Below are 22,729 nucleotides of genomic sequence, written 5' to 3' on the forward strand. Positions count from 1 at the left end.
TGTTGCGAGATCCCGCACTGCTCAGTGGTGGTACTGAGAAGCTGCAAGGCTGCGATGCGAGGTCCTATGTCATCGTTGAGGATGCCACCAATGAGGGGCTTGCAATGTGAAGTCCTGTGTTGAAGATCCATCTCGCACCAGTGGTTTATAAGATGCTGTGGGTCTGTGTTGTGGAGTTCTATATCATCTTTGAGGAAGCCATCAATGAGGGGCTTGCGATGCGAAGGCCTGCGCTGTGGATGCATCACTCAGCTGTGGCACCGAAGTGGAGCTTCTAGGAGATGCATGGAACTACATCGGATCACAGCTAGGCTGGCAGAGCACCTTCATTCAGACTGTGGTGGTACTACTTTGGGGGAAAAACTTACACCAGACATAGGGGCCTATTATGATTGCGGTGAATCCGCATCCTCGGGGCCGGCGGAAGCCACCGCCGGCCCCGAGGATGCGGATTCACCGCTGCGGTGATTCACAAGACCCCCCGCCAGATTAGGATGGCAGGGGGGTCGGGAAGTCCGTACGCAGCTTTTCCGCCGCGGTCCCGCGGCGGAAAAGCTCTAATATGGTGGCGGTGTCTCTCAGACACCGTCCACCATATTAGGAAATGCTTAAAAACATGCTTTTCCGCGGCGGATTTTCCGCCGTGGAAAAGCATGTGGAACTTCACTGCGGGGGCCCATTGCGGGCCCCCTAGGTGAAGGGGGGAGGGGGGTGGGGGGTGCACATGGGGGGTACCTATGGTACCCCCCTGCATTTGTATGCAGAGATCACAGGCACCGCGCGGTGCCTGCCGCTTTCTGCATACAAATGCAAAGTATGCATTTTTAACATTGCGGCGGGTGCAGCTTAAAGCTGCACCCGCCGCAATGTTAAGGATTGAGGATGTGACCGCCACCCTGGCGGTCACATCCTAATCTTCACGGGGGGAACGCCGCTGCCCATGCGGACGTTTCCCCCTACTCTATGGTGGCGGACGGACTCAGGTCCGTCCGCCATCATAATCGGCCCCTGAGTACAGTTGCTGGGTTCAAGATGGTTGGATCTTTTTCTTTCCCTGATGCTCTGATCGAGAGGTGAGCCAACTACCCTTTGGCATCAGTCTGGTGGTCCTAGGATCAAGATGTAGGTCCAGTTTTTGCACTCAGGCAAAAGAGCAGCAGTATGACAGAGTACCACTCTTTCTGACAGGGTAGCACTCTTTCTTGTAGAGTAGCACAGCAGTTCTTCTCAGTCCTCTACAGGTCCAGAGATGTACTGAAGAGTGGGCCTAAGGGTCCTTGTTTTATACCAGGTGCCTTCTTTGAGGTAGGTGAAGTTTTAGAGAACTCTCTTTGAAGTACTTGATGTTTCCTGCCTCCCCTTTCCTGGCTCAAAGCCGGCTGCATGAACGCTGCAGTGGTATAAAGTCCTTTGCGTGAAGGTGGGGCACAGCCTATTAAGTTGCAATTGGAGCTGTATCCAGCTATGCCCCACATCCTGCAAATTGATGGCCTATCTAGGCACACCTAATATCTCTATTCTGTGCATATCTGGGAGAAATAAACAAAAAACACATGCCAACTATACCCATACATGTAACCCAGACACAGGCTGCAGGCACCAAATAGTTAGACAGGGAAATGCCAATTATCTAAAAGTGGCATTTCGAAAATTGTAACTTAAAATCTGAGTTTACCATTAAAGAGGATTTTTTTAATAATAATTTTCCAGACTCTAAACGTAATATGTTCAGCTGTTCTCAATAAAACATTACCACTTAGTAAATATAATCAGGCAATACAATGTTATCCTATGGGAGAGGTAGGCCTAGCAGTAGTGAAAAAAATAAAGCGGTTTTAACTACTAGGACATATAAAAGTGGAATAACATATATATCCAGCTTTCTGAATACACTGCACCCTGCCCAATGGGCTTCAGACAGTGCAAAAGTTTCAATGTAAGAGGAATGTTGGTCTGTGGGGAACAGGGCCACTCTGACATGAAGAACTGCAGCATGTTGTACTTTTTCAACTAAGTCACCACTTATTCCTTAGTTATTCAACTCCACAACCAAATTCATAGCTCGTCTTGGAACAAGCAGACCAGCCTGGTGTGGCTTCTTGGTGTCCTCACAGTGCATATTCTTAGTTAATACTGAGTCGCTAACTGGGGAGGAGCCAAGCTCGCGTCCGCGATGGCCGCGTTTTAGCTCGGCTCCGTTCGCTTTCCTGTTTGGAACGTCTATCCTGTGTTTTATCCTGCCCCGGGAAGTATTCTTTGATAGACTATGGAACTAAGAAATTTCGCTGGCACTTACCGTCTAATCCGTCTGTTCCTGGATGCCGCGGATCCTGAGCTGCGCCCTTGTTCACTTCGGGGCCTCCGGAGCGAGCGGGCCTGAAACTCCTCGGCGGCGCCCGGGCGGGGCGGAGCGCTGTGGCCGGCCCTTGGTGGCGGTGTGGGCTCGGTCGGAGAGGCCGATGTGCAATTAGACCGGTTACGGCTCTCCGGGCCTGGTCCGGCGGTCCTGCGGCCTGGTGTTGGGGCGCTGCCTTCCATGGACGGGGTTGACCGTGTCTGTGGCTCGTCTCCCCTTTGTTCTCCGGTCCGGCCATTTTGAGTCCCTCCGCCCGGACTCGGAGAACGGAGCCGGTGGCGTGGGGGAGCCGGTGACCCTCCTTCTTCTGGTGGCCCGCCTTCCTGCTCTGGGGGTGCCTCTGCTGGTGGTCGGCTGTATCCTGTTTGCCTCGCTTGTGGCCGGACGGGGGTCGGATAATGCCGCGGCCCCGCCGGGCTTCCAAGATGGCGGACGGCTCCCTGTCTCTCAGCCTGGCCGAGACTGGCGACGCTGGTCCGCCGCGTGGCACGTTTGCTGAATACTGTAAAGGTGAGCCTACGCTTGGCGACATTCTCGCCGCCTTGCGCTCCTGGAGTGCTCCCATGGCCGCACCTATCGCTGAACTGGAGGAGGATCGTTTTGCCGGGCCTGCTGGGCCCCCCCCGGTGTGTGCGGCTTCATCGCTGCTGTGTACTGCTGGAACTTTCCTGGAGGTCGTGGGCCCGGCGGCTGCCGCTTGTGTGGGTGTACGGATGCCCGCTGCCCTCAATCATCCTGTGCTCCCCCCGTGCGGGGGGTCCGCCGGCCGGGTCCCGTCCGGACTGGTCTCGTTGTATCTCCCATTCCTTTTTTGCCTCGAATGGCCGAACGAAGATCCTGTGGTTGCTCCGCCGGGTCGACTTTCCTCCTATTGTCGGCGGAACTGTGCCTGCATTGCCTGAGGTGGTTGCTGTCCTTTCCTGTTCATCTGGGTCGCACTCGCTATGATTTGTGTGGATTGACGATTGGACTCCCTGTTATTCGCCTCTGGTTCCTCATGATCTGGTTCCTTGTGCGTTGGACGACTACAGCTTGGGATAGACAAGGACAGGGTTGAGATGAACTTGCCTGGGTGGACTATTATCTTGCGGTATGGTCGGATGATCCGTTTGTGACTGTATGACTATGTTCGACTCTCCTTCATGTTCCTGGAGCTTATCCTTGTACTCACTTTCTCCCGTGGGCTCTGAGTATGTTCGGACGGGGGGGTGGGAGCTGATGGTTTTGATTATGTGGCTCCTCTCCCGTTGTTATTTCCCTATTTTCCCTTCTTCTTTTTGTCTTTGTGGTTCTTTCTTTACTTTTAACTCTTCTATATTTTGGGTTCTGGTTAGGGCGACAGGCACGCTGCGGGGGGGTAGGCCATAGCCTTCTGCAGGGGTGCAGGGTGGGGTGTGCGGGATGGGGGGGGTCTGTCCTTTTGTTATTTCCCCCCTTTTTTTTTCCTTTTTTGGTTCTATGGCTCTTATGTATCCCCTTTTTTCGGGACGCGGTGTCGGCATGTGGGCCCCCTGGGGTGTTTCTTGGCTTGCATGGGCCTTCGGGTCTCCCTGCCGTCACGGTTTACTACGCATCCATTACTCCTGTTACCACTGGTTCCATGTGCCGGTCTATTTTTGAGTGCTTCGTTAGCCATGGGGCGCCTGCCGTGATGCTGCGTTCTTTCTTCCCCCTTTTTTCTTTCCCGAAGTCCCTTCCCTTTTTCCCCCTTCCCCCCCTTTTTCTTCCCTTCCCTCCCCTGGGTTGTTGTAGCGGAGGGCTCTTTGTTTTGCAAGCCTATTTTCAGTTCTTGTATCATTGTGTGTTCTTGTAGTGGTGGGTGGGCGCTGGGCAGCGGTTGCAATTGCTTATTACTGTGGGACTCACGTTCTGCCTTTGCCAAAATGTACCTGTTCTTTTTGAATTTTCCTGTGTTCTGTACTTCTGCTTGCTCGCGGCCCGCCACGGCCCTCTGGACTTTAATGATTGCCATTATTCTGCTATACCCTTTCTTATATTATAAAATCAACCTTCTCTCATCCTGCTCGCTGTGGTTGCTCTGTGGCTTTTCGCCTTTGCTTCCCGTTTGGATTGCTGTGATATCCTGCTGGAGCTTCTGTACTGCACAATGTGTTTCTATAAGTGTGGTGGCCGGCCCGATGGGTTGTAGGCCCGTATTTGTGAGCACTTTCTGCATAATAAAGGTTTAAAAAAAAAAAAAAAAAAAATACTGAGTCGCTGCTGAAGCAGTTTGACTGGGTGGCTAGGTTGGAGATCAGGAGAGCTCCCTTATCTTTATCTTGCTCAGAAATCATCTCATTTCTGGAACATTTTGCAGGGTTGTAGCCATTTAAGTAATAGTCATTTGTTGAGAATTAGCTCAGAGACATCCTCAATTACTATGTCCCTCATGAACTTTCGACTGAACTTTATAATTTTACAGTTGTGTTTTTGTATGTAGCCAATTCACTTGTTTCTGCATGTGTCTGTCAGTTAAATCATCTGTTGTTTTTAAGCACACCTAGTACATGCATATCTGTATAGTAATACATGTTACATATATTGATGCTTTTTTTGAACCAATAGCCTGCTTTTTGTTGTTTATTTGACAACATGAATGGTATTGTTGGGATTCTCCTCTTCTTTCCTTTTGAAATGTGGCGTACATACTTTTATAGTCACGTTGTCTCTCCACCAACCTTATTATCGTTAGCTACTATGCCGTGAGCACTTTTCTTACTGTTTTCCGCAAGAGGCAAATACACAAAATTGTTTATGAGTACATGAAGCAGTACTATAGGCGTACTGTTTTTAGTACTCTTACATGCCTTTGTGAATGGGCTCCAAAACATGTAAAATGGGAATAAAATAGTAACAGACAGAGAATATTCCTAAGCGTACATAATAATGGGAAGGATTGTACCCGATTTGCCGTTTTCCTTATGGGGGATTACCTGTGGTTTACAGGCCAATTGCCAGAGGCATGTAAGAGTATGTATTAGATTATGTAGTACTACTGTCTGTATTCATAAAATTCTATGTGAATCAGACCAAAGTGCTTATATATTCTTCGTGTTCTCTACTGTCAAGTTACAATAGGCAGTTAAAAAATAAATCACTTTGATGTAATTAAGGATTCATTAATCATGGCTTGATCATTAATTCAGTTCACACCCCGTAATGAGTAATGATCTATCATAGTGGCCAACCTCTCTTGAAACACATAAGGTTCCTCTAAACAAATCTATATGGTATACCGATTTTTTGGTGGATACTCTTTGCTTCCCTACTAATATTGACCTACCCTGTTTATTTACTAACAAGTCTTTCAGAGGTAGCATATATTAAAATGTAATGGGCGTCTCAGGATCCACCCCCAAAAGAAAGTGTAAAAAAATTGTACTGGGATTGGGTTGAGTCCAAAATTAATAACAGTTCAAACTTGGGAACGCTAACAACGAACTTTCTTGCTCATAAACCACATATGAAGCTAGAACCGTTCTTAGATTTCATCCAAATAGCCAGCCATAGAACTCTATTATTGAAATTAAGGTATGGCACCCTGCCCCTTAATGGTTTTGTGGGAAAATGGAATTCTAAGGGGGGTATTGAATTAAAATGTCCAGGGTGCCAATGTCCCGAGGAAACCCTTCCCCATTTCCTATTTGCTTGCCGAACATATAAAGTTGTTAGAGCTAAATGGTTGAAACCTGTATGTAGGGAGTTGGGGGTAAAAGACTGTATGTCAGCCCTACGTATTATTACAACCAACACGGTTTCTTTGTACATTGTTTGCGGGGTGGCCAAATATTTGGGGGGTGCGTGGCTATTACGCTCCAGACTGGTGAACAACGTGTAAATCTTGGGAAAGGGGAAGTTAATTTCTTAAAACAATTTCTGTTTTATTTTGATCCATGAGATGTAATTGCAGTACTATAGATTATTTGTTTTTATATGTTTGTACGTTTGTACTTTTATGATGTATGTCCATCGAATAAAGAAAAAAAAAAATGTAATTCTCCGATATTGATCACCATTGTAGAAAACTCGCCTTTCTATAAAGTGCATCACAATGGGGTACACTGTACAGAGAGGCCAGAGAAATCCTTATTGGTTTACAGAGGCAAAGGTAGATAATTCTAACACTCTATTTTATGGTAGTGTTGGTGAGCAGTTTGGCTAATCAAAGGGTAATGCTAAGCATTTGTTGTACTCACAGAGGCAATAAATGGAACACGTACTCAAGAATGACATTGGGACCGATTTATAGGAAAAAGGTAAGTCTTGTTATATATATTTTGAACCAAGGACTTCAGGTAGGGGTAAACATGTAAAACGATTTAGCAATAAGCAAGGTAAGTACAAGCAATACACAGTTGTGCGCAATTACGAAAATTTTTATTCTATTGAGAAAAACATAGCATGCAATAAAACACAGTGTAGTAGAACTTAGGGGTTTAACTTCGAGCATTCAAATTTTAGGGAACATGGGTTTAAAGTTCTACCAGCAGTTCCTCAGGAACATCCCAGATTCGGACAGCAGCAGCAGGGTGCTGGGAGCGTAAGTAGCTGGCGCTCCACGAAAGGGGGCCCCTAAAACAGACTGCACAGGGTGACTTGTAGGCAAGTACAAGGGTGCTCAAAAGACTGTAGCGGTTGCAAGGGCCTGGGGGCTATGGCAGCACAAAGATTTCAGAGATTCCCTGGCTGGTGCAGGATAACTGGGCCAATCAGTGAGTGGGTCTCAGGGCTGTGGATGTCCCTCAGTGGGTGTCTTGTAGTTGGTCTTTGGATGCCCGATGTCCGGTATCCCGGGTTTGGTGCTGGTTGCCTCTGGAAGTTCCTGTTGCCTCCAAATGTGGTCAAGAGGCAGAGATGGTCCTTTGAGGCTGCTGGGAAGTTGTGGCATCAGCAGGGCTGGGGAGCTGCAAGTCGAGAGTTTGGACTATGCAGTTTCAATGCCAGAGATGCAGGGGAGTAGCTCCTATACTCCAAGAGAGTTCGTAGGCAATTTGGTGAAGTGCTGGAGGACCCGTGGGGTTTGTAGCAGTCTCTCAGCAGCAGGACGAGACTGTGTACCACGATTGTTGAGTCTTTGCGCTTCAGGCAGGGTTTTGCACCAAAATCCAGCCAGGATCTCTGTGCTCGGGGTCAGCTGCTCTTCTCTGTCCTTAGTCATATTGTGTCCAGCGAATCTGAAATTCAAGCTCAGGGGTGCCACCTAAATTGAGGGGTGTGACAGGAAGTGCCAGGTAGGAACCAGTTGGCTACCTAACCTTTGGGTGACCCTCTAAATGCTCAACCCACGTGGGTGGTGGGCATGACCCTGACGCTGACCCTGGTGGTACGTGAGTTGGGGGATCCACCTCACCTGCCCTACTTTAGGGGTGGTGCAGGTTGACTGGGCACCCTCTACATCATCTAAGTAATTTTCCATCCTGTCTTCTGCCGAATGTGGGGTCAGGACAGTGGGGTTGCCATGTGCTGCTAGCAGGAGAGGTGTGGGTCAGAGTTCAAAGGTATCATCACCTTTGAAGCTTCCCGCCCTGGACATCTGTTATTGCCTGGAAGAGGTGGAAAGCAGGCATAGTTTGATGGTCCCTGAGAGTGAGGGCTCTCCACCCGTTGTTCCAGAAACATGTTTAGTAGTGGCAGGTTGGTGGAGACCATTCAGGAACACATTAAAACTTGGTAGGTCTCAGACCCTTCTAAAATGGTCCTCTGGGTGCAATTATTAATAAAGCTAACACTGGAATCAGTGCAGGTTTATTAAGATGAGGTGTTGGTACCAAACTTCCCATAATACACTAAAGCCATCATTGAGTTGGGCAACTTGTAATGCCGATTGTACAGCCCACGTACTTCCCTGTTAACTTACAATACCCAAGAATTGATATGGATAGCGTGGGGGTATGTTCATGCAGAATATATGTTCTCACACGGGATATAGTGCGCCCTGCCTTAGAGCCAAGGCCTGCTAGAGGGGTATCTAATCTATATCCCAAGCAGTGTTTGGGGCCATGACACAGAGATGTGTGCCATGTTGACTCTTCTCTTTTATCTGTTTCAAGGCACGTAGTCTACAATGGCAGACTGCATTGCCTTAGTCAGGGGACGCTAAGGACTTGCAAGGGATACTGCCACTTGGGAAACAAAAGGTACAGTTCAGGGAACAATGTTACATCATTTTCCAGGTAAAAAGTGGGGTCTCACCATTCCCAAAAGTAGCACTTTTCTGCAACCACTTATATTCCAGCAAGGTCTGCTGAGTGATGTTTCAGACCAATTCCTTGGCAGAAACCACGTCAAAATCAAGGGCCTGATTTAGATTGTGGCAGATGAGTCACTCCGTTACAGTGGTGACAGATACCATGTCTGTTGAAATATAAATCCCATAGGACATAATAGGATTTATATTTTGGCAGAAGGAATATCTGTCATAGTTGTGATGGAGTAACCCACTCGCCGAGATCTACATCAGGCACCCAAGTCTTTAGAAACCAGTGGGTATGTCAAATCTGGCAATGTAACTGCAATACTTTTTAAATTGCATCTAGTGCATTCCACACTGAAGTCCATTTAGAAAACGAGCGAGGTCCATTAAAGTGAGCTGTTACATCAATAGTCATCTTTATATTTTTGTTAGGGAGCCAAAGGTTGCATTTATCTTCATTGCCTACCATTTGCATTACACTATTAATGACAACAGGTAGTGACACCCAGAGTGAGGTGGCTTCTCACCTTCCTTCAGACTCTACTGTTTATATTTCCTTTTGCAATCTAGTGTACATATGGAACAGTACTCTGCTGTGGTACACAGAGATTGACTGCACAGCGTATGCCCTTTGACCCAAAGCAGTTCAAAACAATTCATAGCATTTGGGTATGAATAATTCAATAGTATATACATTTGATTCATGTAAAATTAAAATTGTTAATGTAATTAATTCAACATTAAATATTATTTCATTACTATTTTATTTTTGGGGTTCAAATATTATGGTGCATGCATAATTTGTGGGCTAATTATTTTTTTATTGGGTTTGACTGTGATCTGGTTATGTGGTTGGGAATTATTTTGAAATTAGCAAACTGTTAAAATTCAAAATCGTCGGGTGACCACTTCCGCCACTCTTCCACAAGTCTGGTTGTATGTGGACCGATTGACTTGTAATTAAGCCCATAATGTGTTTCCTACCTATATATATATATATATATATAAACTGCTGGTAACAATTTTTTTTTAAAGCAAAATTATATTGCTTGTAAAGTGAAAAGAAAAAAGTTACATTGATATAGAAATATATTGCCTGTGTTAAGTGGTTTATTTATGTGGTGTAACTTAATTCAAATTCACATTTTGTTGCTATACTCAATTATGTGTACTTCAAAATAAATAAATACAATAAGAAAAATAGTATGTTACTTTTTATTTAAGCAAAATAATCTATACTACTTAGATCAATATAATGTAACATTCATTCCCATGCTAGGAGGTGGCACAGTACACTTTTTACCCTCTTATTTATTGGATCATTTTATTAAACATTTCTAAGAGGGGAGTTAGAATAGTAAATAAGACCCTTACACAATATATACACTTTTACAGATGTTGGTGATATTGAAATTAGAATAATAGGCATGACTTTTATAGGTAAGTATACATGTATATATTTACTCCTATGTATATTGTCTCCATATTTCATATGGCAAAAATGCCTGACGCATTTCGTAGCAGATGGGACCCGTGAGAAAGGAGCGGCTGCTCAAAAACACGTCAGGCGTTTTTGCCATATGAAATACATTTTGTAAACGATGCTTCATGGTTTTGGGCTCGGCTTCTTTCTTTATGATGTCCCTGCGGCCACAGGAAAGATCAGCCAACTGACCCTTGTGGTCCGCTTCTCAGTCCTGGGTACAAGTGTGAGCAAGTTCAACACCTCAGGCTCCCCACAAATCACAGACAGCAGGTTTCTTGCGCTTCTGTTCATCCCAGGTTCCAGATGTATTCTGAGGAACTGAAGCTGAGGTGCCACCTTTGTACAGTTTACTAGCCAATGAATGGAGGTAACTCCTAGACACTCCCTAGCCATTCCCTCTTTTTCAGTACATTCTGTTTGTCTTACTACAAACTATCCCTAAGTACATCATTCTCATGGAAATACACAATGGCAGCATGTAAAATACTTTTATTGACCCCTCCATGAAGAGCCCTTCTTATGCATGTTATCCCCTTTTTGGGAGCTTTCACTTACTGCATAGAATTCAGATATACTCTCCTTTACTATTCATCTACATTGATGAGTGAAGGACTATAATTATTACAAGTGCATTTGTTGTAGATACCTTATGGGGAATCTGAATATATGGTCTGGGTAGATGTAACTAAGAGGGTGATGGCAACTTCAGTCTGTCTACCACTGTATCAGGAAGTAGGACCGCCCGCCTAAAAGGCAGCGGTCGCGGGAAGACTGAATACAATGCGACCACCACCATGCCAGTCGCACTTCCCATATTTTACATTTCCCCACACTGCGTGGGAGGCACCATGCAGTGCCTGCCACATGGTGCAGGGAATTGTAGGGGGCACCCTAGGTGCCCCCAAACCCAACACCAAAGTGCCAGGTGGGAGAAGGGCCCGCTACAGGGCCCCAAATCCATCCCCACCAGCCTTTCCTTGGCGGGTGAACCAGTATGGAAATGCTGGCAGGGATAGGCCATTGTAATCCCTACGGCAGGTGGGTGGAAAATGGCCTCAAGATGGTGGTGAACCCGCCACCAACAGCCTGCAATCATCGTAATCAGCCCCTAAGCGTCTTATTCGGAGTTTGGCGTGCTCCAGTCAACGGCGTGCAGGTATTGGTGTGCAAGCACACAAGGGGCAAATATTGTGCTCTCCTGTGTGCATATACATGGCGTGAGGCACAAATGGGCTCTGCAGGGCCCCCTTTGTTTCCTCACCTCCACACTTCTCATGGCGGTGAGTAAACTTATAATATTCTTGGCATAGTACGCCAACAGAGGTTTTCATTCAATCCTATCAAGCTCCATGAGTGCCAATTAGGTTTTGCTCCAAGACACTTGAACGAAAAACTGTTACTATATGGAGCACTATGGATTACTGTTGGAATAAAAAACATTCGAAACATGAAAATTACGGTTGGACATGTTTTGTATGGTACATACGCCCGTTGTGCCTCCTGGGTTTGGAAACCTGAAGAGTTTCCAGCTGCATTATTAAAAGGTTTATTTTGTCAGGCCGAAATGACAGTTTAAAACTGCAACCACAGCCTGCAATGGCAGGCCTGAGACATATTTAAAAGGGCTACTTAAGTGGGAGACACAATTAGAGTTGCAGGCCCAGTAGCACCATTTAATGTACAGGCCCTGGACATATGCAGTGCCACTTTACTGGAGATTTACAAGTAAAATAAATATGCCAATTGGGTGTTAGCCAATTCTACCATGTTTAGAGGAGACAACACAAACAATGCCAGTGCAATGGCCAACAAAAATGGAGGAGGAAGGCAAAATGTTTGTTGTGGTAAGAACACCTAAGGCTGACAGGTTCAACAGAAACTGCATGTCAGGTGATCAGTTTAGCTTTTCTGCTTAACAGAGTCAATAGCTGGTTCCACTGACAGTTACATCACCCTCTGTTTGTGGCCAGGAACCCCAGAGTAGAAAGAAGAAACCCTCACACACCCATTGTTGCCCTAGCACTTCACTACCATCTTCTGTGGTACTATGCAGAGGAACGCATAGGCTACCTCCAGCGGTCTTTGGTTGCTTGTGTTCCGATGCAGAGAGGACATTGCTTGGCAATTCAGGTTGGACTGTTCTTATTGGAGCTGAATAAAAGGTGATCTGCTTTCGGCTGGGTGTAATCAGAGGTGACATGGTGGGCAGAAAAAGTGATTGACTTGGGTAGGGCTCAAGTAATTACAAGTGGCTGAGATGAATTTAAACATTCCACCCATCACTTGTGTGTTTACCTGCTGTGTCAGTGGCTCTTTAGCCTTCTACACCAGTTCCATCAGCATAGAGACTGGTGTGTTATTCCCGCACCAAAGCGCCCCAATATCAGGACCATTTCTGTCTGTCACACCTTTTAACTCCTGGGCCAGGCTACTCAGAACCTCAAGCTCACTAGCTCCAAGGCTTTCCAAGTGCTAGTCCCATATTGCTTAAATGTATGTCAACTTGACAGGAAGGAAGTCTTTAATAAATATACTAGAACCTCCTCTCCTATTCCTGTAAGCAGACAAAAGTGCCCTGAGGTGGGTTTCACCAAGTGAAAGAAGCCTGGGTCCTTCAATTAAACTGTTTTGTTTTTTAATCGGACATAGTTTAGAATTGTGGGTCAATATGCCCTTCACCGCTGGCCTGTACTCACCAATCAATCAATCAAGTCATTTATAGAGCGCACTACTCACCCGTAGGGTCTCAAGGCGCTGGGATGGGGGGGGTGCCGTTACTGCTCGAACAGCCAGGTCTTGAGCTTCTTCCTGAAGGAGAGGTGGTCTTGGGTCAGGCGCAGGTCGGTCGGGAGTGAGTTCCAGGTCTTGGCAGCCAGGTAGGAGAAGGATCTTCCTCCTGTTGTCGCTCTTCGGATGCGGGGGACGGCGGCGAGGGCGTGGCTGGTTGATCTGAGGAGGCGCTTGGGAGTGTAGAAGTTGATCCGGTTGTTGAGGTAGCTCGGGCCTTGGTCGTGTAGGGCTTTGTGCGCGTGGGTGAGGAGACGGAAGGTGATTCTCTTGTTGACCGGGAGCCAGTGCAGATCTCTCAGGTGTCCGGAGATGTGGCTGCGTCGGGGGATGTCGAGGATGAGTCTGGCCGAGGCGTTCTGGATCCGCTGGAGTCTCTTCTGGAGCTTGGCGGTGGTTCCGGCGTAGAGGGCGTTGCCGTAGTCCAGTCGGCTGGTGACGAGGGCCTGGGTGACCGTCTTCCTCGTCTCGGTGGGGATCCACCGGAAGATCTTACGTAGCATGCGCAGGATGTTGAAGCAAGACGAGGAGACGGCGTTTACTTGTCTGGTCATGGAGAGGGAGGAGTCCAGGATGAAGCCCAGGTTGCGTGCGTGGTCCGTCGGTTTGGGTGCGGTGCCCAGGGCGGGGGGCCACCAGGAGTCGTCCCAGGCGGAGGGCGAGGAGCCCAGGATGAGGACCTCCGTCTTGTCCGAGTTCAGTTTCAGGCGGCTGGTCGTCATCCATTCGGCTACATCTCTCATCCCTTCGTGCAGGTTGGCTCTGGCGGTGGTGGGGTCGTTGGTCAGGGAGAGGATCAGCTGGGTGTCGTCGGCGTAGGAGATTATGTTGAGGTTGTGTTGGCGTGCGATGGCCGCGAGGGGGCTCATGTAGACGTTGAAGAGGGTGGGGCTCAGTGAGGATCCTTGGGGGACGCCGCAGATGACTTTGGTGGCCTCTGACTTGTACGGTGGTAGGCGGACTCTCTGTGTTCTTCCGTCGAGGAAGGAGGTGATCCATTCCAGTGCCTTGTCCTGGATTCCGATGTTGCCGAGGCGCTGTACTAGGGTGCGGTGGCAGACAGTGTCGAAAGCCGCGGAGAGGTCCAGGAGGATGAGGGCCGCTGTTTCTCTGTTGTCCATCAGAGTTCGTATGTCATCGGTGGCAGCGATGAGGGCGGTCTCGGTGCTGTGGTTCGCTCGGAAGCCAGACTGTGAGGGGTCGAGGGATCCATTCGTCTCGAGGAAGGCGGCCAGCTGTTTGTTGACGGTCTTCTCGATGACTTTGGCCGGGAACGGGAGGAGCGAGATGGGACGGTAGTTCTTGAGGTCGGTGGGGTCCGCTGTTGGTTTCTTGAGTAGAGCGCTGAGTTCGGCGTGCTTCCAGCTCTCGGGGAAGGTGGCGGTGTCGAAGGAGGTGTTGATGATGTCCCGCAGGTGGGGTGCGATGACAGCGTCGGCCTTGTTGAAGACGTGGTGAGGGCAGGGGTCAGTCGGAGATCCGGAGTGGATGGAGTTCATTGTGCGGATGGTGTCTTCGGTGCTGATCGGAGTCCAGGTGCGGAGGGTGGTGGTGGGTGGCGTTGTTGCGGTTGTGGCTTGCGTTGGTTGGTTGCTGAAGCTGTTGTGTATGTCCGCGATCTTGTTGTGGAAGTAGGACGCGAGGGAGTTGCAGAGGTCTTGCGACGGGGTGATGTCATTGTTTCCGGCATTGGGGTTGGAGAGCTCTTTCACGATGTTGAAGAGTTCCTTGCAGTTGTGTGCGTTGTTGTCCAGCCGGTCCTTGTATGTATTTTTCTTGGTGGCGCGGATCAGTTGGTGGTGTTTCCGGGTGGCGAGCTTGAGGGTGGTCATGTTGTCCGTAGTTGGTTCCCTTCTCCAGACTTTCTCGAGGGTTCGACAGTTCTTCTTGGAGCTCTTGAGTTCGTCGGTGAACCATGGTGTTTTTCTGCTGCAGGGTCCGCTGGGTGGGGTTCTCAGAGGGGCGAGTTCGTCTGCGCAGTTGTTGATCCACTTCGTGAGGTTGTCGGCGGCCTGGCTGGGGTTCGCTGAGCTGGCGGGAGGGTGCTGGCTCAGGGAAGCGGTGAGCTGGTCGGCTGTGATCTTGTTCCAGCTTCTTCGGGCAACCTGTTGCTGGTGGTGGTGGATCGTCGTTCTTTTGAAGGTGAAGTGGACGCAGCTGTGGTCCGTCCAGTGGAGTCCTGTTGCGTGGCTGAAGGTGACGTCTTTGCTGGATGAGAAGACGGCGTCGAGTGTGTGTCCGGCGAGGTGGGTGGGGGAGGTCACCAGTTGCTTGAGTCCGAGGTTGGCAAGGTTGGCGAGCAGGCTGATGGTGTTGCGGTCGCTGTTGTTCTCCAGGTGGAAGTTGAGGTCCCCCAGGAGGATGTAGTCGGCGGAGGGGAGGGCATGCGGGCTGACGAAGTCGGCGAAGTCCTCGCTGAATCGTGTGCGTGGTCCCGGGGGTCGGTAGATCAGGGTGCCTCTGAGGGTGGTCTTCGGGTCGGTGTGGATCTGGAAGTGCAGGTGTTCAGCGGTGGTTAGGGTGTCGTCGGTGTTGGTCGTGATGCGGATGGTGTCCCTGTGGATGATGGCGATGCCTCCTCCCGTCTGGTTGGCGGTGCGGTCCCTCCGGATGATCTTGTAGCCCTCTGGGATGGCGATGGCGATGTCTGGGGCTGAGGAGGCGTTCATCCAGGTCTCGGTGAGGAAGGCAACGTCAGGGGCGGTGGTGTCGAGGAGGTTCCAGAGTTCTACGGCGTGTCTGTGGACGGAGCGGGTGTTGAGCAGGATGCACTTGAGGTGGTTGCTGCTGGTGTTCGGCTTGGCGGGTGCAGGGAAGGTCCGGATGCAGGTGAACTTGCAGGCGTGGCAGCTGAAGGGTCCGTGGGTGTGCTTCGGGGCGGCTCGATGACATCCTGGGATGCGGCCGGTGTTGAGAGCGATGAGATCGGCGGCGGTGTAGGTTCGTCGGGTCAGATTCCGTCGGTGGGGGCCAGGGGGCCTGGCACTGGGCGCGGACGGGCGCAGACGGGCTTACCTTTGGCGCGCCTTCGGCGCACAATCGGCGCGCCCGCTGCGCGTCAACGCTGCGCGTTCGCACGGTCGCCATATAAGGCGAAGTGCGCGGAGCAGCTGGGAGGCGGGAGCGGGGAGGGAACAGAAGAGAAAGGGGCGGGGCAACTGGCGGTGGCGGGAAGCGGGGAGGGAGAGCGGCGAGGACGGCGGCAAAAGGGGAAGGAGCTGAGTAAACAAACAAATACAATACTACAGGCACAGATGGGGGGGGAAACAGATCGAGAACAGGAGGAAAAAAACGTTAGCACAGCAAAATAAAATACCACAAAATACAAGCACAAATTACGGCAAAACAGCTAGAGCAAAACACAAGGGGAGACGCAAGGCGGCCGCGAGGCCGGCGGCGAGGCAGTAAGGCACAGCAGAGCAGAGGGGCACACGCAGCAGCTGGTGGCCGTGCGGCGCGGGGGTGTCCCACAAGTGGGTCACACTCACCTGCGTCGCACGGTCGCCATATAAGGCCAAGTGCGCGGGTGGGCGGAGCAGCTGGGAGGCGGGAGCGGGGAGGGAACAGAAGAGAAAGGGGCGGGGCAACTGGCGGTGGCGGGAAGCTGGGAGGGAGAGTGGCGAGGACGGCGGCAAAAGGGGAAGGAGCTGAGTAAACAAATACAATACTACAGGCACAGATGGGGGGGGAAACAGATCGAGAACAGGAGGAAAAAAACGTTAGCACAGCAAAATAAAATACCACAAAATACAAGCACAAATTACGGCAAAACAGCTGGAGCAAAACACAAGGGGAGACGCAAGGCGGCCGCGAGGCCGGCGGCGAGGCAGTAAGGCACAGCAGAGCAGAGGGGCACACGCAGCAGCTGGTGGCCGTGCGGCGCGGGGGTGTCCCACCAGAAAATAAGTCTTGTTTCTATTTCTTGGTATCCATGTGTGTTCCATTTTTACATCACACCTGCCAGCGTGTCTGTGGCATTTGGCAGAATTCCAAATGCACACAGCCGGCTGAGTTTAGTGCAAGCAGAAGAGACAAGAAGGAAATCATGCCATCAGGATTTATAAGCTGTTATTTGCTGTACAAGAGTCATAAATCCCTATTACTAAACCATCCTAATCTTCAGTCTGGCTGTGATAGAAAGCAGGCTGTCGGATGCTGACAGAGTAATCACACCTCTCCCACACTCCGGCTCCTTAATTATGCCACTGGATACCACAGCCGCTCTGACAGCCCATCTTTCAATAAAGAGATGTTTTATGTAACACGTCAAAGACCTGGCAATTTATCATGTCTCTGCCATTTATTTCTGGTGTCCATTTCTCTTCCGCTGAAGCACACATTCACAGGTCTTTGAAACAAACATTACATCTGTTGACCCACAGCCAGCAATGTCAAAGACAGACATTTAATCTGTGTAATCTTACTGATTTTGCCACCCCTGCTGACAATGCTGTAACAAACTCGTGTGCCACCATCCTGAATGTCTTACATGCTCTAACTGTGATGTGCAGCCTTGCTTCAATGCCTCATGATTGATAAGACATTAACGCTGGAGAATAAATGTTAGCTTCTGTTCTTCAAAGAAATGGGTGATTTAGTATTAAAAGTCTGTGAATTCCATACATAATAACAGTTTCTTTGACATCTGCAGTAAAGTATGTTTGATCAGTGAAATCTTATATTTTGCATTGTATACACGGATGTTCGAGGACAAAGGATCATATTGTCTAATGCAGAGAGCTATAAACCAGCAACTGCTTTCAAGCAAATACAATAAACAATACATTTATTTTTCTTACCTTCACAAACAAAATTACTTTGTGAGCCTCGCAGTATACCTTAGCTTCTTGATACCAAATTATAATCAGCAGAACCTCAGAAACCCTTTTAGCATTCAGAAACTTGAAACGGTAGCCAAAATATAACAATCTATAAAAATCTTGTTATAGTTTGCATTGAGTTTTAACACATAATAGCAGCTCTCATGGATTAATGATATAAAATACCGATAGAGGACAAAGAAATTATAGCATTTATAACATTATATGCACCAATGACAAAGTAATCCCCTCAAAAGGCACAAGATACAGGAAAGCCCAGGGGGAGTAGGGAGGAAACAGAAGAATAAAGTAACCAAACCACCAAACAGGGAAATGAGGTGTCCTGAACCAATATGCCAGTCAATCTACATATAACTCATCATCGAATTTTTTATTGGGTCCCCGACGTTTATTTGAGAGCTGAGGTTCAATTCCATATTTCAGTTTAACAAGCTATGACCTTTCATACTGTTCCAAAGCAAGAACCCTCATCGCAGATACATGACATGAACCTAAACTGAATTATAAGTACTTGATCCAAAATATGTATAGGAAAGAGGTAAGAACAACAGATTAACCATATGCGTTTAAAAGGATTTAAGAATTTAAATCAGGTAAAATAATCTGTAAGGAGATGTTTATCGGAGGTCAATATTTTGACAATTTATACTTTGAAGTCTTTGTTTTGGTTTTCTATTTTTCTTCAGCCTATGTTTTCACACGATACACTAAACAGGAGCTTTGCAAATCAAAATGACAAAGAGCTAATTTTACAAACATTTGTAATGCACTAAAGTACACTTACAACAAAATAATGTTAGATTTCATTCGCAGAATCAAGCATTAAAGCACTCTGCTGCCCTAAATACCATTTATGGCCGTGGAAAACCTAAAAGTATTGAGGAATTTCCACAGTTAAAGGTGAAGGGTTATGTGAAGTAACATTAGTTCCCTGGAGAGAGAAGTGGAGGCCATTGTTAAAGTTTGAAAGACATTCACAGTGACTAATCACACACAGTTCATACAAGTTACTTGGATATTATTAAATGGAGTAAATGTGCATACAAAGTGTGAAAGTGTCCCAGACAGCTCTATATTGATGCAAAATCCATCCTTTCGGTTTAGTAAGGCCTGCAAATATTTAATTATTTTCTCCTCATTCACCTCTGACCACATTGACCACTCCAGGCACCTGTACCTGAAACATAGACCAAAAGCAGGTGTGAGGTTTCTCCCCTCTGCTTGTACATCTACACACTGGAGAGGTACAATCCCAAACGGGTAGGGTCACTCTCAGATTTGGTCGGGTGTACACCAGCGACTACTGAGAGGGCTTTTAAAGATGGGAGCAAGCAGCAAGCCTATCGCAGTCCAGAGAGATCCAAAGAGGGATAATCATAGGGCAGTTTTTAGTTTCATTTTCAAAGGGAGTCCCAATCAATTTGCCTGTGACTCCATGTTTAATCAATTCAATAGGTAGCTCCAAAGGGCTTTCTTACTCTTTGATTGATTCCCTTTCAAATCTAATTTGGATATTGATATAACAGAGTCGAGCCAGTCTGGGTATTGGGGAGGGAAACATTCCACCCATATTCAACAGATTTCCCTTCTTGCTAACAGCATGGCATAGAAAAGAATGCTCTTTTTGGGCCCAGTACTTGGTTCGAGATTCCAAAAATTATCAAAGTGAGGCTTACCTTGACTTGGAAACTGAGAATGTTCGAGATGGTTTCACTAACCTTAAATTAGAACGCGAGGATAGCTGGACATTCCTGGAACATGTGCGTATCTGATGCTCTCTCCAAACCGCATTTTCCTAAATTTTACAGGGGTCCTTCTGTCATCTTTGATAGCCTTTGGGAAGTTAGGTAGGCCCTGTGGATTGTAAAGACACTGGGCATATTACCAAGCAATAGCGATAATTATCGCTATTGCTTGGTTAGAGACTCAGGGCCAGATGTAGGAGGCCATTTACCGACCGGTAACAGCCGATTTCGGCCGTTACCGACCGGTAAATGGGTATTTGTTATGTAGGGGCCCTATTTTACCGAATCGGTAAAATTACCAAATCGGTAAATTTACGGAATCAGTAAAATACCGATTCGGTATTTTTACCGATTCGGTAATTTCCTGATGTAGGTAGGACTCTTCTGAGTCCCAAAGGCCTTACAGATTCGGTATTTTACCATCCAATCCAATTGGGTGGTAAAATACCGAATCCAGGTGTGCGTGCACATGTTATATTCATGCATTACCGAGCTAATGCTCTTAGCCACCTCCCATTGGATAACATGGCTAAGAACTGCTCAGGGCAGGTGTTAGCTTTTGGAGATATTCGCGCTTAGCGCGAATATCTCCAAAAGTTGGTAATAGGAGATAGCGATGTTAGCGACTGTTTCCAGTCGCTAACATCTTGGCACGCCCATTTTGCATGTCATTAGTGATAAATATCACTGACATGCAAAGTGGGGCCCAAGATGGTCGCTATCTCCTACTAGCTGTCGCTAACTGGTGTTAGCGACAGCTAGGTAATAGGGAGATCATTTTATCTCCGCTTTCTTGGCTTTTAAAGCCAAAAAAGCGGAGATAAACCCCCTTGATAATATGCCCCATGGTTTCTCCTTAGCCATGCCAGCTTAACTGTAAGAAACAGAGGGGCATATTACCAACAACTAGCGATAATTTTTGTCTCTAACTTGTTTAGAGACAAAAATTATCGCCGCACATCGGCGATTTTTATCGCAAATGCGATAAAAAACGGCCGCGATGCATGAATATCGCTGAAAAGTCAGCGATATTCATGCATTATCGAGCAAATGCTCTTAGCCATGTTATCCACCTCCCATTGGATAACATGGTGAAGAACTGCTCAGGGCAGGTGTTAGCTTTTGGAGATATTCGCGCTTAGCGCGAATATCTCCAAAAGTTGGTAATAGGAGATAGCGATGTTAGTGACTGTTTCCAGTCGCTAACATCTTGGCACGCCCACTTTGCATGTCATTAGTGATAAATATCACTGACATGCAAAGTGGGGCCCAAGATGGTCGCTATCTCCTATTAGCTGTCACTAACTGGTGTTAGCGACAGCTTGGTAATAGGGAGATAATTTTATCTCCGCTTTCTTGGCTTTTAAAGCCAAAAAAGCGGAGATAAACCCCCTTGATAATATACCCCACAGTTCTCCACGATACTTGCCAAAGTGATTCCCAAGGCTCTCCCGGCAAACAGGCCCCCATAGATCTTCTGCAAGCTTGAAGTCCCCATCTATTCCCTCTTCAATTTTCCAGTACCACACTGAAAACTCTTTTTTCTCCCTGAGGCGTTTCCACCAGATGTTCCTCTAAGAGATTTCCTGTGCCAATTGGGGTTTTCAAGCTCTGAGCCCAGCTCTTAAGTTGGATATATTTCGAATTTAAAAATATTCCACTACAGGGCAGCGTGTAGTGTTGACCGGGATAGAATGTTACCTTCCTGGGCTAGGTCTCCCCATATGCTTAGTCCAGCCTCCCTTAACGGTTGCGCTAATTTGTCCTTTAGAAAGTACGGTGTTCTGGGAAAGTTCCAGAGTGTGGCAAGACTAGAAAAGTAGCTTAGACCGTTAACCGTCTGATGTTTGCCCATATTCTGGCCATCACCTGTAACACCTATAATCTTATTTTTTTTAAGAACTTGGGAACGCCATACTTGAACATAAAACACTCCTGGCTCAGGATTGCTCGACTCAATTTAGCTGAAAACAGAGCCCCCACTCCTACACTGTCTGGAGATTTTATCAACATTCTAGCGTGGAATAGCTGAAAAGCCCAGGCATAATACTGTCAATCCAGGAGGGACAATCCTCCCTGCTCCATCCTGCGTCCCAGTTTCTTCCAAGTAATCCTAGTCCCCTAGAATTTATAGCCTCCTGGAGTTTATCTATGGAGGACTTTTCGAAGTATAGTGGGATTGCGTTAAAGAAGTTGGTGATTTTTGGATGTATTATCATTTTAACCAGTTCACCCTCCCAAAGATTGACAAGAGGAGATGAACCCAGCTCTTCATGAGACGTAAACACTCTCTTCTTACATTAGACAGATTAGCCTCTGTGATTTTTTCGATGTCCTGCACTATCTTTACCCCAAAATACTTCACCTCTCTTTTGGTCCGATGTTGGCTCTCCATTAAATTCTATGAGATAACCTTGATTTTTCCCGCGTTGACCACATATCCTGATATCCTACCAAAATTCTCCGCTTGCGTTATCATGGCTGGCAGGGCAGTAGAGAGATCAGAGGAAAAAGCCAGCATGTCATCTGCATAAAGGGCAACTTTTCTCTCCCACCCTTCATGCCTAAATGATGAAATATTTGCCTCATCCTAAGTTTCTGAGAAAATGGCTTGATGTACAAATGAAAAAGAAGAGGGGATATGGGACAGCCCTGTCTAGTGCTCCTAGTTATTTTAAAGGGCTTAGTTAAATTTCCATTGACCAACAGTTTTGCAGATGGATCTTCGTATATCGACTGAATGGCTGTACGAAAATTCTTGCCAATATGTTATTTGTCCACTACTACTGCCAGGTACACCCAGTCCACTCTGCTGAAAGCCTTTGTGGCATCTAGGGTCATGACTGGTAAGGAAAGCATGTGCGTTGCGCCAATAAGATTGTATGTCAGTTCATACAGATTTCTGCCCTTGACAAAACCCTTGTGGTCAAGATGTAGCATATCAGCTGCTACTGTACCTAGCCTGTCTGCTAGGATTTTGATAAAGATCTTGTAATCTGCATTTATCAGCAATATGGGTCTGACAATTGCTGGGTTTTTCCCCGGCTTCAATATTAGGGAAATTGTCGCCTCTCCCCAAGAGCCAGGTAACTTTTTACCCTCACTTAAGATCTCATTTAATAGCTGGGTCATAATTGGGATTAAAACATCGCCCATGCTTTTATAAATCTCAGTTGGCAGACCATCTGGACCTGCCGCCTTGCCCCCTCTCCTTGAAAGTATAGCTCTCTTCACCTCCTCCTGGGTGATGTCCTGCTCTAGGAGGTGCTGTCGCGATGTATCTAGAGGGTTAAGAGAATGTGCACTCAACCATTTCTTGGC

Source organism: Lissotriton helveticus, chromosome 3_1, assembly GCF_964261635.1.
Source record: "Lissotriton helveticus chromosome 3_1, aLisHel1.1, whole genome shotgun sequence".
NCBI lineage: Eukaryota > Metazoa > Chordata > Amphibia > Caudata > Salamandridae > Lissotriton > Lissotriton helveticus.